At 41.1% G+C, this 18,792-nt stretch overlaps 14 non-coding genes across 14 annotated transcripts; all 14 read left to right on the top strand.

Moving 5' to 3' along the window:
• The first annotated feature begins 6,315 nt into the window (after positions 1 to 6,315).
• trnai-aau (transfer RNA isoleucine (anticodon AAU)) lies at positions 6,316 to 6,389 on the top strand. The gene has a single exon. It is a non-coding gene; the product is annotated as a tRNA-Ile (tRNA).
• Positions 6,390 to 9,432: 3,043 nt separating this feature from the next.
• trnas-aga (transfer RNA serine (anticodon AGA)) lies at positions 9,433 to 9,514 on the top strand. The gene has a single exon. It is a non-coding gene; the product is annotated as a tRNA-Ser (tRNA).
• An 889-nt stretch (positions 9,515 to 10,403) lies between these two features.
• On the top strand, positions 10,404 to 10,486 carry trnal-cag (transfer RNA leucine (anticodon CAG)). Its single transcript has one exon. It is a non-coding gene; the product is annotated as a tRNA-Leu (tRNA).
• A 270-nt stretch (positions 10,487 to 10,756) lies between these two features.
• trnas-aga (transfer RNA serine (anticodon AGA)) lies at positions 10,757 to 10,838 on the top strand. The gene has a single exon. It is a non-coding gene; the product is annotated as a tRNA-Ser (tRNA).
• Positions 10,839 to 11,732: 894 nt separating this feature from the next.
• trnal-cag (transfer RNA leucine (anticodon CAG)) lies at positions 11,733 to 11,815 on the top strand. Its single transcript has one exon. It is a non-coding gene; the product is annotated as a tRNA-Leu (tRNA).
• A 271-nt stretch (positions 11,816 to 12,086) lies between these two features.
• On the top strand, positions 12,087 to 12,168 carry trnas-aga (transfer RNA serine (anticodon AGA)). The gene has a single exon. It is a non-coding gene; the product is annotated as a tRNA-Ser (tRNA).
• Positions 12,169 to 13,057: 889 nt separating this feature from the next.
• Positions 13,058 to 13,140, top strand: trnal-cag (transfer RNA leucine (anticodon CAG)). Its single transcript has one exon. It is a non-coding gene; the product is annotated as a tRNA-Leu (tRNA).
• A 270-nt stretch (positions 13,141 to 13,410) lies between these two features.
• On the top strand, positions 13,411 to 13,492 carry trnas-aga (transfer RNA serine (anticodon AGA)). The gene has a single exon. It is a non-coding gene; the product is annotated as a tRNA-Ser (tRNA).
• Positions 13,493 to 14,386: 894 nt separating this feature from the next.
• trnal-cag (transfer RNA leucine (anticodon CAG)) lies at positions 14,387 to 14,469 on the top strand. The gene has a single exon. It is a non-coding gene; the product is annotated as a tRNA-Leu (tRNA).
• Positions 14,470 to 14,740: 271 nt separating this feature from the next.
• trnas-aga (transfer RNA serine (anticodon AGA)) lies at positions 14,741 to 14,822 on the top strand. The gene has a single exon. It is a non-coding gene; the product is annotated as a tRNA-Ser (tRNA).
• Positions 14,823 to 15,712: 890 nt separating this feature from the next.
• On the top strand, positions 15,713 to 15,795 carry trnal-cag (transfer RNA leucine (anticodon CAG)). Its single transcript has one exon. It is a non-coding gene; the product is annotated as a tRNA-Leu (tRNA).
• A 271-nt stretch (positions 15,796 to 16,066) lies between these two features.
• Positions 16,067 to 16,148, top strand: trnas-aga (transfer RNA serine (anticodon AGA)). The gene is given in 2 exon segments: positions 16,067 to 16,103; positions 16,114 to 16,148. It is a non-coding gene; the product is annotated as a tRNA-Ser (tRNA).
• A 1,590-nt stretch (positions 16,149 to 17,738) lies between these two features.
• trnal-cag (transfer RNA leucine (anticodon CAG)) lies at positions 17,739 to 17,821 on the top strand. The gene has a single exon. It is a non-coding gene; the product is annotated as a tRNA-Leu (tRNA).
• Positions 17,822 to 18,092: 271 nt separating this feature from the next.
• trnas-aga (transfer RNA serine (anticodon AGA)) lies at positions 18,093 to 18,174 on the top strand. The gene has a single exon. It is a non-coding gene; the product is annotated as a tRNA-Ser (tRNA).
• The last annotated feature ends 618 nt before the right edge of the window (positions 18,175 to 18,792 follow it).

The following is an 18,792-nucleotide window of genomic DNA, read 5'->3' as shown; positions in this document are numbered from 1 at the left end:
TAAGCATGGAACTCAACCATCCACCGGAGGGAGATAAGTGTTGAACACTGTTGCAGTGTTGGTAATTTTCAACTGAAATTACAACTTTCCTTGATACCTCTCACTAGCTTGGTTTCCATCCAATATGGACATTTCTTCTTCAATGATATGCATGTCAATCTCTCATGGCTCAAATGGGAAGAGCATGACTTCATCGCTACTTGTTTGTGTAAGAAGTGTTGACAAGCTGAATGTACCGAGCTGTCTGTTTTAAACTCGCGCACAGCTCAGACACCCATTCATTCCCCACAAGACATCTCTTCACAATCTCCAAGTCCGATCTACGAAGGTAGAGCCATGAATACGTTGCAATCTATTCCGCATCAGGATAAGATTTCAACACACACCGTACGGAACAGCGGGGACTGAAGACACTCCTTAAAGTTGCGAGCTTGCACCGTGGGACGGTTTCATTGCTCCAGACCACCACAAGGGGAGTTTGCGCAATCATTATGCATTTGGGTCCCAAAGACAAATTTTGACAGGAGCCACACTTGCCTTGTGGCGCTCAGCGAAGATTGCTGACAAAACAGATGGAAGTTGTCTCAACGAGTCAAGCAAATGTACAATTTGAGAGGAATGTGATAATGTAGAGACGTGGCTATATAATATATATATATAAAAAAAATATTTGTCAAAGTTAAATTACGAAAATCTCTTTAGCTTGTGTTAGGAGAATGAATTTGTAATTTGTCTTTCAGGGACTATTGAGAACCAACAAACCAGGATGTTGTCTTGTGAAACAGTGGCTGTAAAGCATCTAGCTGGTTAAAGCATTGACTGCACAAATGTAAGCTTGCCTTGCAATGCAGCTAAAGTAACATGGCTAGCTATTTACTTGCTTGAGTCGGATTAAAAATAACTGTTGCCGCTCTGGGTATGGACCCTAAAACGTAGTTCTGAACTAATATTCATACCAATCAATGAACCTCAAGTCTGAATGGCATTAATGAAGCCTAGAGTAGAATATACCTTTTGTGCCAAGGATGCAAGACCTATATACACATGTATTTGAGTTAATACCACGTATGAGATTCCCATCTTGTAGCCTGTACATTGTCTATATTCACCGATCATGTACTCTTCCTTGGCAAATAAAAGTGTGGTTCTGGTATGACAGACACTTTCAGTCATATCAAACGATGCGGTGTCTGCATGTATGTATTACAATTGTACACTTCAAAAGTGTTTACTGCTCCTGGGATATCAATGTTTACACATTGTAACTATACAATAGACTAAACATGATTGATTTGTAATTCATATATACAGGAAAAAAACGTATGCATATCTAACTCCATTAATCTGAGGACACAGGATAGTATTTCAACCAGTGGAGAATGTGAAACACTTTATTGAAAGAAGTGCATTTTATAATATTATACGAGTTCAATCTTGGGCGGGCAGGTGGGTAGAGCGTTGGACTAGTAACCAGAAGGTCGCAAGATCAAATCCCTGAGCTGAGAAGGTAAAAAATCTGCCCCTGAACAAGGCAGTTCCTAGGCCGTCATTCTTATCTGACATGCCTAGTTAAAGGGTAACTACACTGCAAAATCGATATGTCTTAATTGGTTTCCTGCTATATTGGCACAGATACATAGATAAGACTCATCTTCTTATGGCTTCTTATTATCTTGTCCAGAGGTGCCCAGAGTAAAATGCCTGCTACTCAGTCCCAGAAGCTAAGATATGCATATATTAGTATATTTTGATAGAAAACCCTCTGAAGGTTCTAACACCGTTTGAATGATGTCTGTGAGTATAACAGAACACATATTGCAGGCAAAAACCTGAAAAAAATCCAACCAGGAAGTGGGAAAGTGAGGTTGTTCGTTTTTCAACTCATTCCCTATTGAAGACACAGTGGGATATCGGTCATGTTGCACTTCCTAGATGTCAACAGGCTTTAGAACCTTGTTTGATGCTTCTACTGTGAGGTGAGGGCGAATGAGAGGGGAATGAGTCAGAGGTCTGGCAGAATGCCTTGAGCTCGTTCACATGAGAGCGAGCTCTGTTCCATCGCAATTCTACAGACAAAGGAATTCTCCGGTTGGAGCATTATTGAAGATTTATTTTAACATCCTAAAGAATGATTCTATACATTGTTTGACATGTTTCTACGGACTGTAATGGAACTTTTTGACATTTCGTCTGCTCCTAATGAACACGCTTCGTGAGATTGGATTTGTTTACAAAACTTCAACTTGCATTTCTTTGGGGGGCCGCACAGCCCTCTGTGCTCGCCAGAGGTAGCCTGACTGCCATTAGGTACCGAGAAGAGATCCTCAGACCCCTTGTGAGACCATATGCTGGTGTGGTTGGCCCTGGGTTCCTCCTAATGCAAGACAATGCTAGACCTCATGTGGCTGGAGTGTGTCAGCAGTTCCTGCAAGAGGAAGGCATTGATCCTATGGACTGGCCCGCGCATTCCCCAGACCTGAATCCAATTGAGCACATCTGGGACATCATGTCTCACTCAATCCACCACAGACTGTCCAGGAGTTGGCGGATGCTTTAGTCCAGGAGGAGATCCCTCAGGAGACCATCCGCCATCTCATCAGGAGCATGCCCAGGCGTTGTAGAGGTCGTGGTTTTCCACTTTAATTTTGAGTGTGATTCCAAATCCAGACCTCCATGGGTTGATACATTTGATTTCCATTGATCATTTTTGTGTGATTATGTTGTCAGCACATTCAACTGTAAAGAAAAAAGTATTTAATAACATTTCATTCAGATCTAGGTTGTGTTATTTTAGTGTTCCCTTTTTTTTGAGCAGTGTATATTAGAAAGATTGAAAATGTATAGGGTGAAGTTGGCAATGATTATGTAGAGATATTAGAAACAGTGCAGCATTTTTTTTAAGGATTTATTTAAGAAAGGGGAGGTGGATGAGGGGTGTGTAAAGGAGATATTGGATAGTGTGGATGTGCAAATTGATGTAGAGGATAAACAAATGTGTGATGGGGAGATAACAGTGAATGAAGTTAAAAAGATGCGATTTAAGGGTTTACAATAAATAAGAGTCCTGGAGTAGATGGGATAATTGCAGAGTTTTATTAAATATATACAAGTTTTTAGCACCTATTTTATTGGAAGTTTATCAATATATGGAGGATAATAATAATGTTTCAGAATCTATGGTGACAGGGCTGATAATGATTTTATATAAAAATAAGGGGAGCAAATTGAAACTGGAGAATTATAGGCCAATTAGTTTATTAAATTCAGATTATAAGGTTTTAACTAAGATACTGGCAAATAGAATGAAGCAAGTTTAAAATGATATTATAGCACCTACACAGAATTATAGTGTGCCTGGTAGAGATATTGCTGATCTAATTGTATGTGATAAATAAAATAGTTAAGCATAGATTTAAATAAAGCTTTTGATAGGGTGGAACATGATTTTATGTTTAGGGTAATGGATAAATATGGTTTTGGTAATACAATAATAGGATGGATAAAATTATATAAGGCGGCAAAAAGTAGGGAAATGTGTAATGGGGTTTTTACTGATTATTTTATTCTTGAGAGATCTGTGAGACAGGGGTGCCCTTTATCAGCTTTATTATTTGTTTTATCGGTAGAACCTTTAGCAGCATTTCTGAAAAAGATCTTATAAATTGTGTACAGACTCCACAAGGAGGTTTTAGTTTGATTCATCAAGACGCAGATGATACCACTATAACAGTTAGAGATGAGGGAAGTGTAAAAAGGGTGATGGAGTGTTTTAAAGTATATGGACAAGCATCAGGTGCAAAGGTTAACATGGAGAAGTCAGTAGTAATGAGTAAGATTAATGAGGGGAAATGTACTTTTAAGGTGGTAAAAGATTATTAAGATGTTAGGAGTGAAGGAAATGGAAGCTAGGGATTTGACATGGAGTGGTGTAATAAAGTTAGGAAGGTGGTAAATATGTAGAGGGGGGTAGTCTTTGAAATTAAAAGGGAAAGTAATTGTAATAAATTCATTGATGTCAATTTTTATTTATGTAATGAACGTTTTGGATATGCCAGAATGGGTTTTATCTGAAATGAATAAGATTTTAGTAATTTTTTTATGGGATGGGAAGGGGGTGAAAAATCGCTTTAAAACTTTGATTGCAGGTTATGAGGCGGGGGGTTTGAAGTTGGTAGATTTAAGTGTAAGGAAAACAGCAATTAGAGTAAAAATGGAAATGTTAGGTAATATACCTTTGTTTTATAGAGAAGTGTTTGAGGATTGGGGGCAGTTTTTACCAAATATTTATTATGAATGTACCATTTTAGAAAATATTTTAAATCAGCCTATATTTTTAAATCCTAAGTGTAATAATATGTTTTGTAAATATTTTATGAGGCCTGGGATGAGGCAGATATTAATTCCCGGGTTCCTTCCATTTCAGGCAATATATGATAATGTGTGAGTAGATGAGATAGTGGGGCAAACATTATTTAGTCAGCCACCAATTGTGCAAATTCTCCCACTTAAGATGAGGCCTGTAATTTTCATCATAGGTACACTTTCAACTATGACAGACAAAATGAGAAAAAAAATCCAGATAATCACATTGTAGGATTTTTTATGAATTTATTTGCAAATTATGGTGGAAAATAAGTATTTGGTCACCTACAAACAAGCAAGATTTCTGGCTCTCACAGACCTGTAACTTATTTAAGAGGCTCCTCTGTCCTCCACTCGTTACCTGTATTAATGGCACCTGTTTGAACTTGTTATCAGTATAAAAGACACCTGTCCACAACCTCAAACAGTCACACTCCAAACTCCACTATGGCCAAGACCAAAGAGCTCTCAAAGGACACCAGACCTAGTGAATGACCTGCAGAAAGCTGGGACCAAAGTAACAAAGCCTACCATCAGTAACACACTACGCCGCCAGGGACTAAAATCCTGCAGTGCCAGACGTATCCCCCTGCTTAAGCCAGTACATGTCCAGGCCCGTCTGAAGTTTGCTAGAGAGCATTTGGATGATCCAGAAGAAGATTGGGAGAATGACATATGGTCAGATGAAACCAAAATGTTACTTTTTGGTAAAAACTCAACTCGTCGTGTTTGGAGGACAAAGATGTGATTTTGGAGCATGCGGGCATCGATCCCACTACCTCACGAATGCAAAGTATTTGAGCTAATTCCCCAGACGTTTGGAAATTCCACAAGAAGCAACCAAGAGGGTCCAGTCTTGTCAGGCTATGCTGTTGGTTGACTTGTTAGTTTACGCGCCAGCACTTGCAGAGGCTCGGTGCATCTCAACAATTGCGCCCAATAGCTAGTGGCCGGTTAGCTCAGTTGGTTAGAGTGTGGTGCTAATAAAGCTAATAAAATTGAGAGTCACATGCATGTAAATTGTCATGGGTGCCACAGAATCTAAAGGTCCATGGTTCGATCCCGGGTTTCGGCATTTGTATTTGTTCTTTCTTTATGCTCTGGCTTCAAGGAAACTATCCACAGCTTTGTTTGTGGGCCTCAATGGCGTGTGCTACGCTGCTCCTCTGAAAGTAAGTAATGTCATGCTTTTTCATCTGACATTTTGACATCAGTGTTACAGGAAAGTTGCTTGTCATTGTTACATGACAGTAGGTTGTCGTAAGACAAGGCTACATGAAGTGTGAACTGGAGTTTTCTTGGATCCATAAAACAATGTGATTTTGGGGAATGCGGGCATCGATCCAACTACCTATAGCATCCTAAGCAAACACAATACCAATTGATCAAATTCCCCAGCTGTCTGGAATTGCCACAAGGAGCAACCAAGAGTGTCCAGTCTTGTCAGGCTATGCTGTTGGTGGACTTGTTAGTTTGCGCTCCAGCACTTGCAGAGGCTCGGTGCATCTCAACAATTGTGCTCTGTAGCCAGCGGCCGGTTAGCTCAGTTGGTTAGAGTGTGTGATACGCTGCTCTCTGAAAGTAAGTAATGTCTTCTTTCTCATCTGACATTGTGACATCAGTATTACATGAGAGTTGCTTGTCATTGTTAAATGACAGTTTCTTGTCATTGTTTACATGACAGTAGGTTGTCGTAAGATAAGGCTGCATGAAGTGTGAACTGGAGTTTTCTTGGATCCATAAAACAATGTGATTTTGGAGCATGCGGGCATCGATCCCACTACCTCACGCATGCAAAGTATTTGAGCTAATTCCCCAGCCGTTTGGAAATTCCGCAAGAAGCAACCAAGAGGGTCCAGTCTTGTCAGGCTATGCTGTTGGTTGACTTGTTAGTTTACGCTCCAGCACTTGCAGAGGCTCGGTGCATCTCAACAATTGCATCCAATAGCTAGTGGCCGGTTAGCTCAGTTGGTTAGAGCGTGGTGCTAATAACCACAAGATCATGGGTTCGATCCCCGTACTGGCTATGATGTACTTTTTGAGTGTCAAAATTGTGAGTCACATGCATGTGAATTGTCAAGGTTGCCACAGAATTGAATTTAGTTAATTGCCGAAATAGCTCAGTTGGGAGAGTGTTACACTGAAGATCTAAATGTCCCTGGTTCGATCCCGGGTTTCGGCATTTGTATTTGTTCTTTCTTTCTGCTCTGGCTTCAAGGAAACTATCCACAGCTTTGTTTGTGGGCCTCAATGGCGTGTGCTACGCTGCTCCTCTGAAAGTAAGTAATGTCTTGCTTTTTCATCTGACATTTTGACATCAGTGTTACAGGAAAGTTGCTTGTCATTGTTACATGACAGTAGGTTGTCGTAGGACAAGGCTGCATGAAGTGTGAACTGGAGCTTTCTTGGATCCACAAAAAAATGTGTTTTTGGGGAATGCGGGCATCGATCCAACTACCTATAGCATCCTAAGCAAACACAATACCAATTGATCAAATTCCCCAGCTGTCTGGAATTGCCACAAGGAGCAACCAAGAGTGTCCAGTCTTGTCAGGCTATGCTGTTGGTGGACTTGTTAGTTTGCGCTCCAGCACTTGCAGAGGCTCGGTGCATCTCAACAATTGTGCTCTGTAGCCAGCGGCCGGTTAGCTCAGTTGGTTAGAGTGTGTGCTACGCTGCTCCTCTGAAAGTAAGTAATGTCTTGCTTTTTCATCTGACATTTTGACATCAGTGTTACAGGAAAGTTGCTTGTCATTGTTACATGACAGTAGGTTGTCGTAGGACAAGGCTGCATGAAGTGTGAACTGGAGCTTTCTTGGATCCTCAAAAAAATGTGTTTTTGGGGAACGCGGGTATCGATCCCACTACCTATAGCATGCTAAGCAAACACAATACCAATTGATCAAATTCCCCAGCTCTCTGGAAATGCCACAAGGAGCAACCAAGAGTGTCCAGTCTTGTCAGGCTATGCTGTTGGTGGACTTGTTAGTTTGCGCTCCAGCACTTGCAGAGGCTCGGTGCATCTCAACAATTGTGCTCTGTAGCCAGCGGCCGGTTAGCTCAGTTGGTTAGAGTGTGTGATACGCTGCTCTCTGAAAGTAAGTAATGTCTTCTTTCTCATCTGACATTGTGACATCAGTATTACATGAGAGTTGCTTGTCATTGTTAAATGACAGTTTCTTGTCATTGTTTACATGACAGTAGGTTGTCGTAAGACAAGGCTGCATGAAGTGTGAACTGGAGTTTTCTTGGATCCATAAAACAATGTGATTTTGGAGCATGCGGGCATCGATCCCACTACCTGTAACATGCTAAGCAAACACAATACCAATTGATCAAATTCCCCAGCTCTCTTGAATTGCCACAAGGAGCAACCAAGAGAGTCCAGTCTTGTCAGGCTATGCTGTTGGTGGACTTGTTAGTTTGCGCTCCAGCACTTGCAGAGGCTCGGTGCATCTCAACAATTGTGCTCTGTAGCCAGCGGCCGGTTAGCTCAGTTGGTTAGAGTGAGTGATACGCTGCTCTCTGAAAGTAAGCAATGTCTTCTTTTTCATCTGACATTGTGACATCAGTATTACATGAGAATTGCTTGTCATTGTTACATGACAGTTTCTTGTCATTGTTTACATGACAGTTTCTTGTCATTGTTTACATGACAGTAGGTTGTCGTAAGACAAGGCTGCATGAAGTGTGAACTGGAGTTTTCTTGGATCCATAAAACAATGTGATTTTGGAGCATGCAGGCATCGATCCCACTACCTCACGAATGCAAAGTATTTGAGCTAATTCCCCAGCCGTTTGGAAATTCCACAAGAAGCAACCAAGAGGGTCCAGTCTTGTCAGGCTATGCTGTTGGTTGACTTGTTAGTTTACTCGCCAGCACTTGCAGAGGCTCGGTGCATCTCAACAATTGTGCTCTGTAGCCAGCGGCCGGTTAGCTCAGTTGGTTAGAGTGTGTGATACGCTGCTCTCTGAAAGTAAGTAATGTCTTCTTTTTCATCTGACATTGTGACATCAGTATTACATGAGAGTTGCTTGTCATTGTTACATGACAGTTTCTTGTCATTGTTTACATGACAGTAGGTTGTCGTAAGACAAGGCTGCATGAAGTGTGAACTGGAGTTTTCTTGGATCCATAAAACAATGTCATTTTGGAGCATGCGGGCATCGATCCCACTACCTCACGCATTCAAAGTATTCGAGCTAATTCCACAGACGTTTGGAAATTCCGCAAGAAGCATCCAAGAGGGTCCAGTCTTGTCAGGCTATGCTGTTGGTTGACTTGTTAGTTTACGCTCCAGCACTTGCAGAGGCTCGGTGCATCTCAACAATTGTGTCCAATAGCTAGTGGCCGGTTAGCTCACTTGGTTATAGTGTGGTGCTAATAACGCCAAGGTCATGGGTTTGATCCCCGCACTGGCTATGATGTACTTTTTGACTGTCAAAATTGTGAGTCACATGCATGTGAATGGTCAAGGGTGCCACAGAATAAATTTTAGTTAATTGCCGAAATAGCTCAGTTGGGAGAGCGTTAGACTGAAGATTTAAAAGTCCCTGGTTCGAGCCTGGGTATTTGTATTTGTTCTTTCTTCATGCTCTTCCTTCAAGGAAACTATCCACAGCTTTGTTTGTGGGCCTCAATGGTGTGTGCTACGCTGCTCCTCTGAAAGTAAGTAATGTCTTGCTTTTTCATCTGACATTTTGACATCAGTGTTACAGGAAAGTTGCTTGTCATTGTTACATGACAGTAGGTTGTCGTAGGACAAGGCTGCATGAAGTGTGAACTGGAGCTTTCTTGGATCCACAAAAAAATGTGTTTTTGGGGAATGCGGGCATCGATCCAACTACCTATAGCATCCTAAGCAAACACAATACCAATTGATCAAATTCCCCAGCTGTCTGGAATTGCCACAAGGAAATTAGAAAACAGCTGTACTTAATAATGAATGAGGGGAACAACTCATTTTATTGCATTATAATGAGTTAATGAGTTACTGCATTGTCTTTCAGTTGTAAAATTATCACTTTCTGTAGGCTATGCCTGGTGGCCCATTCACTGCTGACAAGACTGTTGTCGTGGCCGAGTGGTTAAGGCGACGGACTAGAAATCCATTAGGATCTTTCTGCGCAGGTTCGAATCCTGCCGACCACGAAATTGAATTTTCTTGACCCCTCCGGAGGTTGAAGTTTAGTAGTGTTTCTTATACCAATCATATCCTCTCAGATCTCCACAAGTACATAGGGATTAGTTGTCCATTTGGGATAGGATCCCACCTCACACCTTTACACACCTGGTTATCCATCCTTCTAGCTCTATAGGCCACAGTAGCATAGGTTACAGGTTTGTAGTCAAGCCACAGATTTCAGGTGAGATCCCATGATACACTCACGATTCTCACGATTCTCATGAATAACCATTAAGCCATTTTCTAAGATTTCCCCCATTTTGACATGTGGAAACCTGTTGTCACTCTTACCCTGACGGATAGCTCCAGACACTTTTTTGGTCCTATCTGAGGCATTTTTAAATTCATGTCAAAATGGCCATATTCTGAAGACACTCTTAAAGTCTGCAGGGTAATCGAACTGGCCACATCTAAAGTCAAGCCACAGGTCACAGGTGAGCTGCCTTGTTAAACCCTAAAAATAAATAATAACACGATTGCGTTGAAAATACCCATTAAGCCATTTGTTAAGATTTCCCCCATGTGGACCTGTTGTCACTCTTACCCTGATGATTGCTGATATTTACAGACACTTTTTCAGTCTTATCTGAGGAATTTTATCATTTATATCAGAATGGCCATATTCTAAGGCCAGTTTAGCGTTCATTCAATGACGATTTACTACTCTTTTCCATTGAAGGCCATATTGAGGTTAAATCAATGACTGGAGTTTTTCATTGATAAAAACAAATGACTATTGAAAGTGCAAGTCGGTATCGTGCATAAATTTACTGGTCTCTGTGGTGATTGCGTTGCTGTGCCTATTTCTACTTTTACCCCATACTCTTTAACCCGATACCCAGGTACTGTGCTGTAGTCAGGATGGCCGAGCGGTCTGAGGCTCTGCGTTCAGGTCGCAGTCTCCCATGGAGGCGTGGGTTTAAATCCCACTTCTGACAGTTGTTTAGTGCCTCTCAGGAGTCATGCTGCTTGCAGTCATAATAAGATGATGAAATAACAATTTATAATAAACACTCTCAAATGAAAACCTTCTGGAGCTGACCAAAGATCAAGGAAATTAGAAAACAGCTGTACTTAATAATGAACGAGGGGAACAATTCTTTTTATTGCATTATAATGAGTTAATGAGTTACTGCATTGTCTTTCAGTTGTAAAATTATCACTTTCTGTAGGCTATGCCTGGTGGCCCATTCACTGCTGACAAGACTGTTGTCGTGGCCGAGTGGTTAAGGCGATGGACTAGAAATCCATTAGGATCTTCCTGCGCAGGTTCGAATCCTGCCAACAATGAAATTGAATTTTCTTGACCCCTCCGGAGGTTGAAGTTTAGTCGTGTTTCTTATACCAATCATATCCTCTCAGATCTCCACAAGTACATAGGGATTAGTTGTCCATTTGGGATAGGATCCCACCTCACACCTTTACACACCTGGTTATCCATCCTTCTAGCTCTTTCGGCCACAGTAGCATAGGTTACAGGTTTGTAGTCAAGCCACAGATTTCAGGTGAGATCCCATGATACACTCAACAATACAACAACACGATTCTCATGAATAACCATTAAGCCATTTTCTAAGATTTCCCCCATTTGACATGTGGAAAACTGTTGTCACTCTTACCCTGACGGATAGCTCCAGACACTTTTTTGGTCCTATCTGAGGCATTTTTAAATTCATGTCAAAAATGGCCATATTCTGAAGACACTCTTAAAGTCTGCAGGGTAATCGAACTGGCCACATCTAAAGTCAAGCCACAGGTCACAGGTGAGCTGCCTTGTTAAACCCTAAAAATAAATAATAACACGATTGCGTTGAAAATACCCATTAAGCCATTTGTTAAGATTTCCCCCATGTGGACCTGTTGTCACTCTTACCCTGATGATTGCTGATATTTACAGACACTTTTTCGGTCTTATCTGAGGAATTTTATCATTTATATCAGAATGGCCATATTCTAAGGCCAGTTTAACGTTCATTCAATGACGATTTACTACTCTTTTCCATTGAAGGCCATATTGAGGTTAAATCAATGACTGGAGTTTTTCATTGATAAAAACAAATGACTATTGAAAGTGCAAGTCGGTATCGTGCATAAATTTACTGGTCTCTGTGGTGATTGCGTTGCTGTGCCTATTTCTACTTTTACCCCATACTCTTTAACCCGATACCCAGGTACTGTGCTGTAGTCAGGATGGCCGAGCGGTCTAAGGCGCTGCGTTCAGGTCGCAGTCTCCCATGGAGGCGTGGGTTCAAATCCCACTTCTGACAGTTGTTTAGTGCCTCTCAGGAGTCATGCTGCTTAGCAGTAATAATAAGAAAATGAAATAACAATTTATAATAAACACTCTCAAATGAAAACCTTCTGGAGCTGACCAAAGATCAAGGAAATTAGAAAACAGCTGTACTTAATAATGAATGAGGGGAACAATTCATTTTATTGCATTATAATGAGTTAATGAGTTACTGCATTGTCTTTCAGTTGTAAAATTATCACTTTCTGTAGGCTATGCCTGGTGGCCCATTCACTGCTGACAAGACTGTTGTCGTGGCCGAGTGGTTAAGGCGACGGACTAGAAATCCATTAGGATCTTTCTGCGCAGGTTCGAATCCTGCCGACCACGAAATTGAATTTTCTTGACCCCTCCGGAGGTTGAAGTTTAGTAGTGTTTCTTATACCAATCATATCCTCTCAGATCTCCACAAGTACATAGGGATTAGTTGTCCATTTGGGATAGGATCCCACCTCACACCTTTACACACCTGGTTATCCATCCTTCTAGCTCTATAGGCCACAGTAGCATAGGTTACAGGTTTGTAGTCAAGCCACAGATTTCAGGTGAGATCCCATGATACACTCACGATTCTCACGATTCTCATGAATAACCATTAAGCCATTTTCTAAGATTTCCCCCATTTTGACATGTGGAAACCTGTTGTCACTCTTACCCTGACGGATAGCTCCAGACACTTTTTTGGTCCTATCTGAGGCATTTTTAAATTCATGTCAAAATGGCCATATTCTGAAGACACTCTTAAAGTCTGCAGGGTAATCGAACTGGCCACATCTAAAGTCAAGCCACAGGTCACAGGTGAGCTGCCTTGTTAAACCCTAAAAATAAATAATAACACGATTGCGTTGAAAATACCCATTAAGCCATTTGTTAAGATTTCCCCCATGTGGACCTGTTGTCACTCTTACCCTGATGATTGCTGATATTTACAGACACTTTTTCAGTCTTATCTGAGGCATTTTATCATTTATATCAGAATGGCCATATTCTAAGGCCAGTTTAGCGTTCATTCAATGACGATTTACTACTCTTTTCCATTGAAGGCCATATTGAGGTTAAATCAATGACTGGAGTTTTTCATTGATAAAAACAAATGACTATTGAAAGTGCAAGTCGGTATCGTGCATAAATTTACTGGTCTCTGTGGTGATTGCGTTGCTGTGCCTATTTCTACTTTTACCCCATACTCTTTAACCCGATACCCAGGTACTGTGCTGTAGTCAGGATGGCCGAGCGGTCTGAGGCTCTGCGTTCAGGTCGCAGTCTCCCATGGAGGCGTGGGTTTAAATCCCACTTCTGACAGTTGTTTAGTGCCTCTCAGGAGTCATGCTGCTTGCAGTCATAATAAGATGATGAAATAACAATTTATAATAAACACTCTCAAATGAAAACCTTCTGGAGCTGACCAAAGATCAAGGAAATTAGAAAACAGCTGTACTTAATAATGAACGAGGGGAACAATTCTTTTTATTGCATTATAATGAGTTAATGAGTTACTGCATTGTCTTTCAGTTGTAAAATTATCACTTTCTGTAGGCTATGCCTGGTGGCCCATTCACTGCTGACAAGATTGTTGTCGTGGCCGAGTGGTTAAGGCGATGGACTAGAAATCCATTAGGATCTTCCTGCGCAGGTTCGAATCCTGCAGACAATGAAATTGAATTTTCTTGACCCCTCCGGAGGTTGAAGTTTAGTCGTGTTTCTTATACCAATCATATCCTCTCAGATCTCCACAAGTACATAGGGATTAGTTGTCCATTTGGGATAGGATCCCACCTCACACCTTTACACACCTGGTTATCCATCCTTCTAGCTCTTTCGGCCACAGTAGCATAGGTTACAGGTTTGTAGTCAAGCCACAGATTTCAGGTGAGATCCCATGATACACTCAACAATACAACAACACGATTCTCATGAATAACCATTAAGCCATTTTCTAAGATTTCCCCCATTTGACATGTGGAAAACTGTTGTCACTCTTACCCTGACGGATAGCTCCAGACACTTTTTTGGTCCTATCTGAGGCATTTTTAAATTCATGTCAAAAATGGCCATATTCTGAAGACACTCTTAAAGTCTGCAGGGTAATCGAACTGGCCACATCTAAAGTCAAGCCACAGGTCACAGGTGAGCTGCCTTGTTAAACCCTAAAAATAAATAATAACACGATTGCGTTGAAAATACCCATTAAGCCATTTGTTAAGATTTCCCCCATGTGGACCTGTTGTCACTCTTACCCTGATGATTGCTGATATTTACAGACACTTTTTCGGTCTTATCTGAGGAATTTTATCATTTATATCAGAATGGCCATATTCTAAGGCCAGTTTAACGTTCATTCAATGACGATTTACTACTCTTTTCCATTGAAGGCCATATTGAGGTTAAATCAATGACTGGAGTTTTTCATTGATAAAAACAAATGACTATTGAAAGTGCAAGTCGGTATCGTGCATAAATTTACTGGTCTCTGTGGTGATTGCGTTGCTGTGCCTATTTCTACTTTTACCCCATACTCTTTAACCCGATACCCAGGTACTGTGCTGTAGTCAGGATGGCCGAGCGGTCTAAGGCGCTGCGTTCAGGTCGCAGTCTCCCATGGAGGCGTGGGTTCAAATCCCACTTCTGACAGCTGTTTAGTGACTCTCAGGAGTCATGCTGCTTAGCAGTAATAATAAGAAAATGAAATAAGAATTTATAATAAACACTCTCAAATGAAAACCTTCTGGAGCTGACCAAAGATCAAGGAAATTAGAAAACAGCTGTACTTAATAATGAATGAGGGGAACAACTCATTTTATTGCATTATAATGAGTTAATGAGTTACTGCATTGTCTTTCAGTTGTAAAATTATCACTTTCTGTAGGCTATGCCTGGTGGCCCATTCACTGCTGACAAGACTGTTGTCGTGGCCGAGTGGTTAAGGCGACGGACTAGAAATCCATTAGGATCTTTCTGCGCAGGTTCGAATCCTGCCGACCACGAAATTGAATTTTCTTGAACCCTCCGGAGGTTGAAGTTTAGTAGTGTTTCTTATACCAATCATATCCTCTCAGATCTCCACAAGTACATAGGGATTAGTTGTCCATTTGGGATAGGATCCCACCTCACACCTTTACACACCTGGTTATCCATCCTTCTAGCTCTATAGGCCACAGTAGCATAGGTTACAGGTTTGTAGTCAAGCCACAGATTTCAGGTGAGATCCCATGATACACTCACGATTCTCACGATTCTCATGAATAACCATTAAGCCATTTTCTAAGATTTCCCCCATTTTGACATGTGGAAAACTGTTGTCACTCTTACCCTGACGGATAGCTCCAGACACTTTTTTGGTCCTATCTGAGGCATTTTTAAATTCATGTCAAAAATGGCCATATTCTGAAGACACTCTTAAAGTCTGCAGGGTAATCGAACTGGCCACATCTAAAGTCAAGCCACAGGTCACAGGTGAGCTGCCTTGTTAAACCCTAAAAATAAATAATAACACGATTGCGTTGAAAATACCCATTAAGCCATTTGTTAAGATTTCCCCCATGTGGACCTGTTGTCACTCTTACCCTGATGATTGCTGATATTTACAGACACTTTTTCGGTCTTATCTGAGGAATTTTATCATTTATATCAGAATGGCCATATTCTAAGGCCAGTTTAACGTTCATTCAATGACGATTTACTACTCTTTTCCATTGAAGGCCATATTGAGGTTAAATCAATGACTGGAGTTTTTCATTGATAAAAACAAATGACTATTGAAAGTGCAAGTCGGTATCGTGCATAAATTTACTGGTCTCTGTGGTGATTGCGTTGCTGTGCCTATTTCTACTTTTACCCCATACTCTTTAACCCGATACCCAGGTACTGTGCTGTAGTCAGGATGGCCGAGCGGTCTAAGGCGCTGCGTTCAGGTTGCAGTCTCCCATGGAGGCGTGGGTTCAAATCCCACTTCTGACATTTGTTTAGTGCCTCTCAGGAGTCATGCTGCTTAGCAGTAATAATAAGAAAATGAAATAACAATTTATAATAAACACTCTCAAATGAAAACCTTCTGGAGCTGACCAAAGATCAAGGAAATTAGAAAACAGCTGTACTTAATAATGAATGAGGGGAACAACTCATTTTATTGCATTATAATGAGTTAATGAGTTACTGCATTGTCTTTCAGTTGTAAAATTATCACTTTCTGTAGGCTATGCCTGGTGGCCCATTCACTGCTGACAAGACTGTTGTCGTGGCCGAGTGGTTAAGGCGACAGACTAGAAATCCATTAGGATCTTTCTGCGCAGGTTCGAATCCTGCCGACCACGAAATTGAATTTTCTTGACCCCTCCGGAGGTTGAAGTTTAGTAGTGTTTCTTATACCAATCATATCCTCTCAGATCTCCACAAGTACATAGGGATTAGTTGTCCATTTGGGATAGGATCCCACCTCACACCTTTACACACCTGGTTATCCATCCTTCTAGCTCTATAGGCCACAGTAGCATAGGTTACAGGTTTGTAGTCAAGCCACAGATTTCAGGTGAGATCCCATGATACACTCACGATTCTCACGATTCTCATGAATAACCATTAAGCCATTTTCTAAGATTTCCCCCATTTTGACATGTGGAAACCTGTTGTCACTCTTACCCTGACGGATAGCTCCAGACACTTTTTTGGTCCTATCTGAGGCATTTTTAAATTCATGTCAAAATGGCCATATTCTGAAGACACTCTTAAAGTCTGCAGGGTAATCGAACTGGCCACATCTAAAGTCAAGCCACAGGTCACAGGTGAGCTGCCTTGTTAAACCCTAAAAATAAATAATAACACGATTGCGTTGAAAATACCCATTAAGCCATTTGTTAAGATTTCCCCCATGTGGACCTGTTGTCACTCTTACCCTGATGATTGCTGATATTTACAGACACTTTTTCAGTCTTATCTGAGGAATTTTATCATTTATATCAGAATGGCCATATTCTAAGGCCAGTTTAGCGTTCATTCAATGACGATTTACTACTCTTTTCCATTGAAGGCCATATTGAGGTTAAATCAATGACTGGAGTTTTTCATTGATAAAAACAAATGACTATTGAAAGTGCAAGTCGGTATCGTGCATACATTTACTGGTCTCTGTGGTGATTGCGTTGCTGTGCCTATTTCTACTTTTACCCCATACTCTTTAACCCGATACCCAGGTACTGTGCTGTAGTCAGGATGGCCGAGCGGTCTAAGGCGGTCTAAGGCGCTGCGTTCAGGTCAACTCAACTCAACAATACAACAACACGATTCTCATGAATAACCATTAAGCCATTTTCTAAGATTTCCCCCATTTGACATGTGGAAAACTGTTGTCACTCTTACCCTGACGGATAGCTCCAGACACTTTTTGGTCCTATCTGAGGCATTTTTAAATTCATGTCAAAAATGGCCATATTCTGAAGACACTCTTAAAGTCTGCAGGGTAATCGAACTGGCCACATCTAAAGTCAAGCCACAGGTCACAGGTGAGCTGCCTTGTTAAACCCTAAAAATAAATAATAACACGATTGCGTTGAAAATACCCATTAAGCCATTTGTTAAGATTTCCCCCATGTGGACCTGTTGTCACTCTTACCCTGATGATTGCTGATATTTACAGACACTTTTTCGGTCTTATCTGAGGAATTTTATCATTTATATCAGAATGGCCATATTCTAAGGCCAGTTTAACGTTCATTCAATGACGATTTACTACTCTTTTCCATTGAAGGCCATATTGAGGTTAAATCAATGACTGGAGTTTTTCATTGATAAAAACAAATGAATGGTATCGTGCATAAATTTACTGGTCTCTGTGGTGATTGCGTTGCTGTGCCTATTTCTACTTTTACCCCATACTCTTTAACCCGATACCCAGGTACTGTGCTGTAGTCAGGATGGCTGAGCGGTCTAAGGCGCTGCGTTCAGGTCGCAGTCTCCCATGGAGGCGTGGGTTCAAATCCCACTTCTGACAGTTGTTTAGTGCCTCTCAGGAGTCATGCTGCTTAGCAGTAATAATAAGAAAATGAAATAACAATTTATAATAAACACTCTCAAATGAAAACCTTCTGGAGCTGACCAAAGATCAAGGAAATTAGAAAACAGCTGTACTTAATAATGAATGAGGGGAACAACTCATTTTATTGCATTATAATGAGTTAATGAGTTACTGCATTGTCTTTCAGTTGTAAAATTATCACTTTCTGTAGGCTATGCCTGGTGGCCCATTCACTGCTGACAAGACTGTTGTCGTGGCCGAGTGGTTAAGGCGACGGACTAGAAATCCATTAGGATCTTTCTGCGCAGGTTCGAATCCTGCCGACCACGAAATTGAATTTTCTTGACCCCTCCGGAGGTTGAAGTTTAGTAGTGTTTCTTATACCAATCATATCCTCTCAGATCTCCACAAGTACATAGGGATTAGTTGTCCATTTGGGATAGGATCCCACCTCACACCTTTACACACCTGGTTATCCATCCTTCTAGCTCTATAGGCCACAGTAGCATAGGTTACAGGTTTGTAGTCAAGCCACAGATTTCAGGTGAGATCCCATGATACACTCACGATTCTCACGATTCTCATGAATAACCATTAAGCCATTTTCTAAGATTTCCCCCATTTTGACATGTGGAAACCTGTTGTCACTCTTACCCTGACGGATAGCTCCAGACACTTTTTTGGTCCTATCTGAGGCATTTTTAAATTCATGTCAAAATGGCCATATTCTGAAGACACTCTTAAAGTCTGCAGGGTAATCGAACTGGCCACATCTAAAGTCAAGCCACAGGTCACAGGTGAGCTGCCTTGTTAACCCTAAAAATAAATAATAACACGATTGCGTGAAAATACCCATTAAGCCAGTTGTTAAGATTTCCCCCATGTGGACCTGTTTGTCACTCTTACCCTGATGATTGCTGATATTTACAGACATTTTCAGTCTTATC

This window comes from Oncorhynchus kisutch, unplaced genomic scaffold (assembly GCF_002021735.2).
Source record: "Oncorhynchus kisutch isolate 150728-3 unplaced genomic scaffold, Okis_V2 scaffold2495, whole genome shotgun sequence".
Lineage (NCBI taxonomy): Eukaryota > Metazoa > Chordata > Actinopteri > Salmoniformes > Salmonidae > Oncorhynchus > Oncorhynchus kisutch.
The sequence above is the reverse complement of the archived record's forward strand: the minus strand, read 5'-3'. Positions and strand labels throughout refer to the sequence as shown.